The sequence below is a fragment of the Spea bombifrons genome, chromosome 3 (assembly GCF_027358695.1).
Source record: "Spea bombifrons isolate aSpeBom1 chromosome 3, aSpeBom1.2.pri, whole genome shotgun sequence".
Classification (NCBI taxonomy): Eukaryota; Metazoa; Chordata; class Amphibia; order Anura; family Pelobatidae; genus Spea; species Spea bombifrons.
In genome coordinates this window covers 25,978,198-25,987,025 of record NC_071089.1, presented here as the reverse complement: position 1 = coordinate 25,987,025, position 8,828 = coordinate 25,978,198, and the positions used below count along the sequence as shown (strand labels likewise).

The 8,828-nt window shown below is 38.5% G+C and overlaps 1 long non-coding RNA gene across 1 annotated transcript; it reads right to left on the bottom strand.

Moving 5' to 3' along the window:
* Positions 1-1,090: 1,090 nt before the first annotated feature.
* On the bottom strand, positions 1,091-1,459 carry LOC128484714 (uncharacterized). The gene is made up of 2 exons (XR_008351191.1): positions 1,303-1,459; positions 1,091-1,226 (listed from the first exon to the last, which is right to left on the bottom strand). It is a non-coding gene; the product is annotated as an uncharacterized LOC128484714 (long non-coding RNA).
* Positions 1,460-8,828: the final 7,369 nt, after the last annotated feature.

Genomic DNA, 8,828 nt, shown 5'->3' with positions numbered 1-8,828 from the left:
CGTGCACACGAGGGAGTGTCATCAGCCAGACTACTCTCTCTCAATGAAAACAACACATGTCTTATATACCTTTACAAACAAGACAGCTACGTGCTAAGATCTGTCTACGTAGCAAGTGTCCTGAAATATACATACAGAAAGATACAGAAAACCATTCATCCTATTATGGTCAGTTTATGTCAAAGACCATGTTTGCAGCTGAGATGATCAATCACTTCTGACCCCCCTTATTGTGGTCCTTGAATAGACTTGGTCAGTTTCTTTTAACTTACTTGGAGCAAGAAATAGCCAACCACCTGTCCACTCTTAACCTTTCATTGCACATAGAGTCACACAGAAAAGGACACTCAGGGTTAACATAAAAATGTCTGCTGAGAAGCTGAAGGCACATATTCAATATTCACAGTCCTCCCTTTTTATTCTTAACAGATCCTGTTAAGTAATCAATAATTTGTATTTGGACGAGATGGAGCTTGTTGCATAGTGAAAAATGCGTCTATTAATTCCTTTTCATGTGGATCATCATACAATGTGTCATCCAGAGTTTCCAGATCTTTAAAATCGGGGGAATTCTTCACCTTCCAACAAAGGCATTACGTGGCTAGTGCCAGTACACTTTACACTCAGCGACTTAATTAGTAGAAAGAAAACATACACACATACAATAACAAACAAAGCCACAATCATACCAGTCACCAGCTTTGCTCCAAGTGAACTGAACCATCTTTCAAGGCCAAATGGATCCCATTCCTCATCGCTTTATAAAACTAAACCCATTACCTAGTTCCCGTGAAACCCCCGACCTGCCACAGGGACACCCAACACAGGGAGCACCCGCAGCATGTGGAACAAACCCACACACCCAACATGACTGATCACACCCGAAGCTGCACAAAACATTCTGCCTATGTCAATATACAAACCATCCCTCTCCCATGGTACTCTAACATCCTCCCTTTTGTATCTGACAATAGAGTTGACCTCTTCTTATTAGACTGATAAAAGGAATTCTACCAACATGCACAATCCCATAAACAATCTAACAAGACATGCAAAAAAAACATTTAGATCTTTCTTTCAGCTTTTCCAATATTTTGCTGCATGGTTTCACGAGTGGCCTCTTGGCCTTTCTCGGCTTTCCCACGTAGGTTAGTCAGCTAGGATTATTGTGCCTGTTGGAGGACTAACTTGTTGATTTCCTTGGAATTGGGAAAAGCTTTATATGGCTGCAATGAATACAAGAAGCAGCTCTGTTAGTTACAAGCAGACATGATATGGGCATTTCCAGCAAAGTTGAAGAACTTTCTTTCTTTTAAAAACTCTTGACCAATACGTATTCTCCTGGTTGGATTTGGTGAATTGGTTTGTCGTCCTGTGTCCGTGCGCACTGCTTGCACCTGTGATTTGAGAGACTTAAAGGACTTCATTAGAGTCTTACAATACACGCTAATTGTGCCATCTATCATTTTAGAGAATTAGCAGTTAGCATAGGACGTCCCATTATGAGCTTGTGAGGTATAACTTTTATGGCTGCATGAGCTGAGTCTCGCATAGACATTAATGCTAAGGGTAAAGCTTCTGGCCAGAGCATATGAGTTTCTGCGCATATTTAGCTAATCTTATTTTTTTTAAGACTCCATTAGCTCTTTCTACTTTTGCTGCACTCTGAGGGTGATATGGACAATGGAGATGGTACACAATACCTAAAACTTTAGCAAGATCCTGTACTATATTAGCAGTAAAGTGCGTTCCTTGATCTGAAAAGATGTGCAGAGGTATACCATATCTAGGAATAAATTCCTGTAGTAATTTCTTTTCTACTGTTCTTCCCTCTGCATGTTGGCATGGGTAGGCTTCTATCCAGCGGGAATATGTACACACTATAACAAGGACATATTTATAATGCAAAGATCTTGGCATTTCAATAAAGTCAATTTGCAAACTTCTAAAGGGTCCCATGGGACACGGAGTCCTCACATGCCCTTATATTTGTACTCGTTTACCCAAATAACTTGTTGACAAATAACACATTGTTCACAATATTCTTTAACAAGAGGCCGTATACCTGGGGCCCACCAATCAGCTTGTATAGCTTTAATCATTGCTTCACTAGACACATGACTCAGGCCATGCGCTAGTCTGATAATGTAGGGAGCCAAATCAGGAGGTAAAGCTGGTAAATGTTGAAAATTTTGAGGGCCATGCCAAAAACCAAAAAACATTTTCTTCCACTCCTCCCTTTTTTGTTCCCAATATTGCTGAGTTTTCTCATCAATTTGGGAATAAAATTTAAATTTTATTTTAACGGGGGGTTCTTCCCAAATCAACCCTGCTGAATCACCTGGGACTGCCCATACCCATTCAGATAGCCCTTTCCACATATCATTTGTAACCTGCTCTGTCAATGGATATGCAATATAAAAATCAATCGTAGACATCGATTTTCTATCTTTGATCACGTCTTCTAACCTACCCAAATACAATTCCTCATCCTCAGGAAGTTCTAAAACAATATGGCCATTAAGAGTGCAAGATATGGTACAACCCATATCACACAGCAAGTCCTTTCCCAGCAAATTTATGGGACAAGTGGGGCTTACGAGAAATTTTACTTGTAAATTTATTCCTGCCAATTGAAAGTTTAGAGGCTGAGAAACAGGGTGAGGAATTGCTTTGTCACCAACACCTTTTACAAGAACTGGCAGATCTAAGCTTAAGGGACATTTTCCTATCCAGTCTTTGGACAGATAGGAGCGGTGAGCTCCGGTGTCTACCAAAAATTTCAGTATTTTACCTTGTACCTTTGCTTTAATAAATGGGCCTTCATCTTTAGCCGTTATAGTGGGGAATGAGTCAGAAACAGCATGGGTGTCAGTGTTAACTAGTCAATCTCGTACATTACTGTCCTGTCTGTATAGTGGGGGTACCCACTTTGCTTTCTGTTGACCGGTTGCACTAGAGAACTGCCGTCTGTCAAAGCTATAACCTTCACCATTATTCACATATGACCAAGTTTGCCACAATTATAACATGTCATGTTTCCTCCAGGTTGCTGCACCAACTGATCAGTACTTCCCCCTCCAGCCACAGGCTGTGAAGCAGAGACCACTGCTCTCATTGCAGCTCTATACTCCTTAACTTCAGCAACTCTCTGCCTTTCTCTAGAATCCTCTTTATATTTCTCAAAATGCTTTGCAGCAGAGACCACATCTTTTAAACTCTTCTCTTCCCAACCAATCACCACTCTTTTTACTCCCTTCTTTACCTCTGGTAACAATCCTTTTACAAATGCAGCAACTATCATAGGTTCGGCGTTTCTCTCTGGGTCATTCACACCACTATATGCTTTCACCAACTTTTTAATTCTATCCGCAAACTCTTCAACACTTTCATTTTTACCCTGTAAAGCAGTGTTAATCTTAGTCCAGTCAGTGTTCTGAGGAAATCCTTCAACAAAAGCTTTAATAATATTATCATTCAATGTCTTGCGTGCGGCAGCATTGCGCTCTACCAATTCAACATCTGTATCCCAATTCAAGTCATGTACTACTTTAGGAAATGCTGCTTTAAAACTAGTAAACTCTGCACTGGTTAAAATAATCTGCCACAACTGATCATAATCTCGTTTAACAGGGTCATAAGCAGTCATCAGTCCTTTCAAAACATCACAAAATTTAGTAATATCATCTCCAGGACGGGGAAATTGTTGTTTTAGAACTAACAGTTCTCCCGGTGCCCAAGGGTGATGAATGGTAAAGGGAACACCAGCATTATCCCTTTGTCCTATTTCTCTCATAGGATACATGCTTTCTGTGCTCGAAGCAATCTGTTTTACTTTAACAGTTTTATCTGTATTTCTTAAATCATAGGGGTGTTTAACATCAATAGAAGGAGGAGGGGAAATTGGGTGCAGAGCAGGAGGGGAAGCAGTAGATTGGGATAAGGGTGATAGAGATGAAAAGGGTGTTGGGACAGAATGGGGAGGGGTGAGAACAGGTTCAGGAACGAGGACAGGAGCATCAGCTTCAGGGGCAACATGATTATAAGGGGGAGGATTAAATATCAAATCATCAATAGTCATATCATTGTTAGTAAGCAATGGAGGATATAACTTATCAACAAGTACAACATTCTGAGATTCTTTCTGCAGTTTTTTATCAGTTTCCTCCTTCCTAACAGGATAAAGGGAACTGGTGGCCGCCTGAGGGTGTTGGGAGTTTTCAAGTGGAGCAGACTCATTATGCTTTCTCCAGATTTTGAAACCTTTCCCAAACCACATACAAAACACTCTTCATTCATTTTTGGAGACATATGAAATGTCTTTCTTTAAATTCATACAGAGTCCTTTTAAGGATTCCATATTTAAAGATCCCTGTGAGGGTCAACAATAAAAATTACCCTCATCTGATTCTGAGGCTAATTTCCATTTATACATATATTTTCCCATCTCTTTGCCATGCTTCTTAATCATGGTTTCTAGAGGGGACCCCGGGGTAACTCTGGAGAAAAGATTTCCCATCTTATTCTCCTCTACACAAAACACAAATCTACAATAGCGGGTTAGGCTATGTACTTCTACAATAGCGGGTTAGGCTATGTACTTCTACAATAGCGGGTTAGGCTATGTACTTCTACAACAGCGGGTTAGGCTATGCACTTCTACAACAGCGGGTTAGGCTTTGCACTTCTACAACAGCGGGTTAGGCTATGCACTTCTACAATAGCGGGTTAGGCTATGCACTTCTACAATAGCGGGTTAGGCTATGTACTCTACAATAGCGGGTTAGGCTATGTACTCTACAATAGCGGGTTAGGCTATGTACTCTACAATAGCGGGTTAGGCTATGTACTCTACAATAGCGGGTTAGGCTATGTACTCTACAATAGCGGGTTAGGCTATGTACTCAACTTAGTTGCAACTTCTGACAATACCATACAATACAATAACTTACTTCTTATAAACATACAAAATAGAATAACATGCATGCATCTTACTTACTCAACTCTTATGGATCCCGTCATTCAGATAGGTACCCAGTGGCCGACCCCCGTATCCTCTACCCAATACTTTACACTAAAGGCTTTCTTTTAAAAGAGGTGCCTCTTACCTTTTTTTTAGATGAGCTCAATGTTGGGTAAAGGATCGTGAGTCTGCACCGTCTGGATCCTGAGTCCGAAATGTGGGATCCCGGACGAGCCCCCAACTGTGAATGCTCAGTAACTTTGAGACACAGATTCTTCCCAAAAGAGTTGAATAAGCAGATTTTATTGCTCGTGCACACGAGGGAGTGTCATCAGCCAGACTACTCTCTCTCAATGAAAACAACACATGTCTTATATACCTTTACAAACAAGACAGCTACGTGCTAAGATCTGTCTACGTAGCAAGTGTCCTGAAATATACATACAGAAAGATACAGAAAACCATTCATCCTATTATGGTCAGTTTATGTCAAAGACCATGTTTGCAGCTGAGATGATCAATCACTTCTGACCCCCCTTATTGTGGTCCTTGAATAGACTTGGTCAGTTTCTTTTAACTTACTTGGAGCAAGAAATAGCCAACCACCTGTCCACTCTTAACCTTTCATTGCACATAGAGTCACACAGAAAAGGACACTCAGGGTTAACATAAAAATGTCTGCTGAGAAGCTGAAGGCACATATTCAATATTCACACACTTAAAATTGTCTTCGTCTGATTGTAGTCTTGTTAGTGCAAGGTATTCATAATTTTTTTTGTCCACCAACATGAATAATGTATCAGGAGCAAAAACTGCCATGTCATTAGCTTACAGTAATTAACAAGCAACCCATTACTTTCAATAAAAAGTCATGAGTGTTCACGAGACAACCAGTCTAGAAACCCTGTACTATAACTGATAAGGAGAAAAAATAACCTTTAAATAGAGGCAAAATGAAACTATTGCACACTACCAGTAAGTGTTTTTAAAAGACAGTAACAGTAATCGTGAGACGGCTGTGTGGGCGTCACCAGAGCAAAAAAAGATGTTTGCGGATCTTATGATACATTTCAGAAATTCTCTCCTTGAACAATGCAAATCATCACTAGAAAACAATTTCTGCCAAACCACATTATACTATTAATCCCTCTATACTAAACAAAGACAGCTCCGGTAAATTGAAACATTTTATGGGGGGATTCCACTTATACCATAGATGTGTCAATAAAAACAACACCCACAACAGCGCCACTCTTCGTACATAGCTTTATATCTTCTAGATACCTTGACAATTCATTCAGAAATGTTATAGAAACTGTTAGAAAATAATACCCCCCCTCCCCAAGAAAACAACAAATAAGACAAAGAATTAGTGCACATATATTAAGTGCATACTGTAACCCCATAAATAAGGTATTAATACATCCTTAATATGCCAGTAAACTTTAAAAATAACACCGGCTTCCTCAAAGTTTTGAGAAGAGAGCTTGTAGTTCAGAAGTGAGATGGGCACTGATTGGCTGAGACATGTGCTGACATCATCAGTATGGATCCAGCGCTCATGAATCAAACAGTAGATCCCAGTGAGAACAGTGGGGAACAAAAATGAAAAATAAAAATAAATATTGCTAAATATTAACATAAATGAATACAGAGACCCATGTGACACTTATTTTAACATCATAGGGTACTCTTTAATTACAAGAGAAATCTGTAATGCTTTTGGTGATACCTTCCCTATCAACCCTTAGGGTACATTACAAAGCAAGTGGTCACCTGTATCCCCGGACTAATGGCATGAGGCTAGAACACATAAAAAAACTATTCTGAAACAGAATGGTAAAAGTGGTGCAGTAACCATAGTAACCAATGGAAGTGTATGCTGATCCACTTTACTCCTTGTACATTACCCCATATGTCTCAAATTAACATTTTAATGTTACCTGTTTATTTTTTTTTGCTCAGTATTGCCAACTTAGGTGTCGAGAACATAATGGGTTTCATTCTATCATTTGCTCATTCATTAAATTGTTCACTCATTCATACATACATATGCAGATTTGTCGGATGAATTATAAGCACAATCATACGATGCAGCCTTTACTGCCAACTACTTAAACAGACACTGGCTATGTTCTTAGCACTTGTCATGGAAATATTAACATTTGTCAAAGCAAAATATAGTAAATCATTGAGCATTTAAATCAATTCTCTAAGTTACAGAGTAGGTGGCCAGTGCATACTTAGATCTTACCATAAATACTCAAAGGCTTATGGAAGCCATCCCACCCCTGAAATGAAAGAGTTAAGGTCATAGCAAACTATCACAACATTTCTATCAAATCAAACTATTTATTTAACTATCCTACGATGGTATGGGTTTTTATGGAAACATAATTGTACACTTCTGTATTGTACAAATAATCATGTAAATGAAGATATATGTATATATATGCCAATCATTGAACAGTGTCCAACTACAAGCGTGACAATACAACATGATAGCATGTTTTGTTTTTAACCCATGAATGCACGCTTTACTCAATTCCCTTAGTAAGACCAAGTGTCAGCTAATATAAGCACAGGTGGTCTGGAAACCCATGAACATGACATGTCAATATACATACCCAAAGGATAAATCCCTCTTCAACATGGTTTGACTGGAGAGAGGATCTGTATGAAGCTCTAATAATTTAAAGTGTGACCAAACCAAAAATGTGAAAGCATTATCCTTAATCATGATCTGCAGAACCCATTTCTCTTTTATTAAGCATTTGCATTCAAAAAGAATAGAAAAAAAAGAACAAAATTACTCATGCTGACTCACTAACCACGGCTTCCTCTACTCAAATTCTTATCATACTTGTTAGTGTGACTGGTCAGATTCTCAGGGCCTTCAGATCTCAGATGCTGTTCTTCCAGTAAAAGAGGAGCCAAAATGTCTAAACCATTTCAATTAGAGAAAATATTTTTTAAAAAGTGTTATTACTAAAATAACCATATGTGTTTAACACAGAAGGTTAATACGATATGTTCTTGCTGATGTACATTTTTGCAGCAATAAACATTAGAGCGATGAACTGTATGTGTTTTTATAGGAATTGGTCATACAGCAGAATGCAGCTCAGGATACGTTGGTGAAAATGCTGGCTTAGGTTAAAATTGAATCTGAAATTTCTTTAAACAAAATCTAGACCCCCTTTTTATATTTTATTTAAGTCAATAAAAGTACAATGTGAAAAGGCAATTACTCTTACCTCTAATGAAGTTAAATATGAATTGTTACATGGAGTTACTGTATAATTCACTTTAAATGCTTGTAACCACACACACAGTGCTTTTCTCCTTCATGTATTTTAATCTTATGATCACATTTTATTATTATTCCTAGGCACTGATATGCCACAAAACCAGTTAAGCAACAAAAACATCAAACCGAATTAACTACTAGCAGGTGTTAAGCCTAAGATACCATTTTTTTTACAGAGCAGCACTGAAGCAAGATACAGCACAAATCTGGAAACCTGTCTAATAATTACTCATTAGACAGGTTACTGTCTCTGCCAACTCCACCAAAGAAGAATTCATATTAAAGTGCTTTCTACGCCACTAATTGGAGCAGGAGTTGATTTGATGTAAGTAAATCTTTTCGGTAGAAAATAGCAAAAGCAGTATTTTAGTATATTAGCAATTATGATATAATCAGAAGCAATCTGTCCGTGTCGTATAATAGATTCTTGAGCATGGGCTAACAAAACCGATTTGATCTAAAATTGTTACAGTTGTGTACTTTATTTCTATAGCAAGCAGAAGGTGGAACAGACTCCAATAATTGGGGATGTGATGTACAATTCATAAAAGGCTG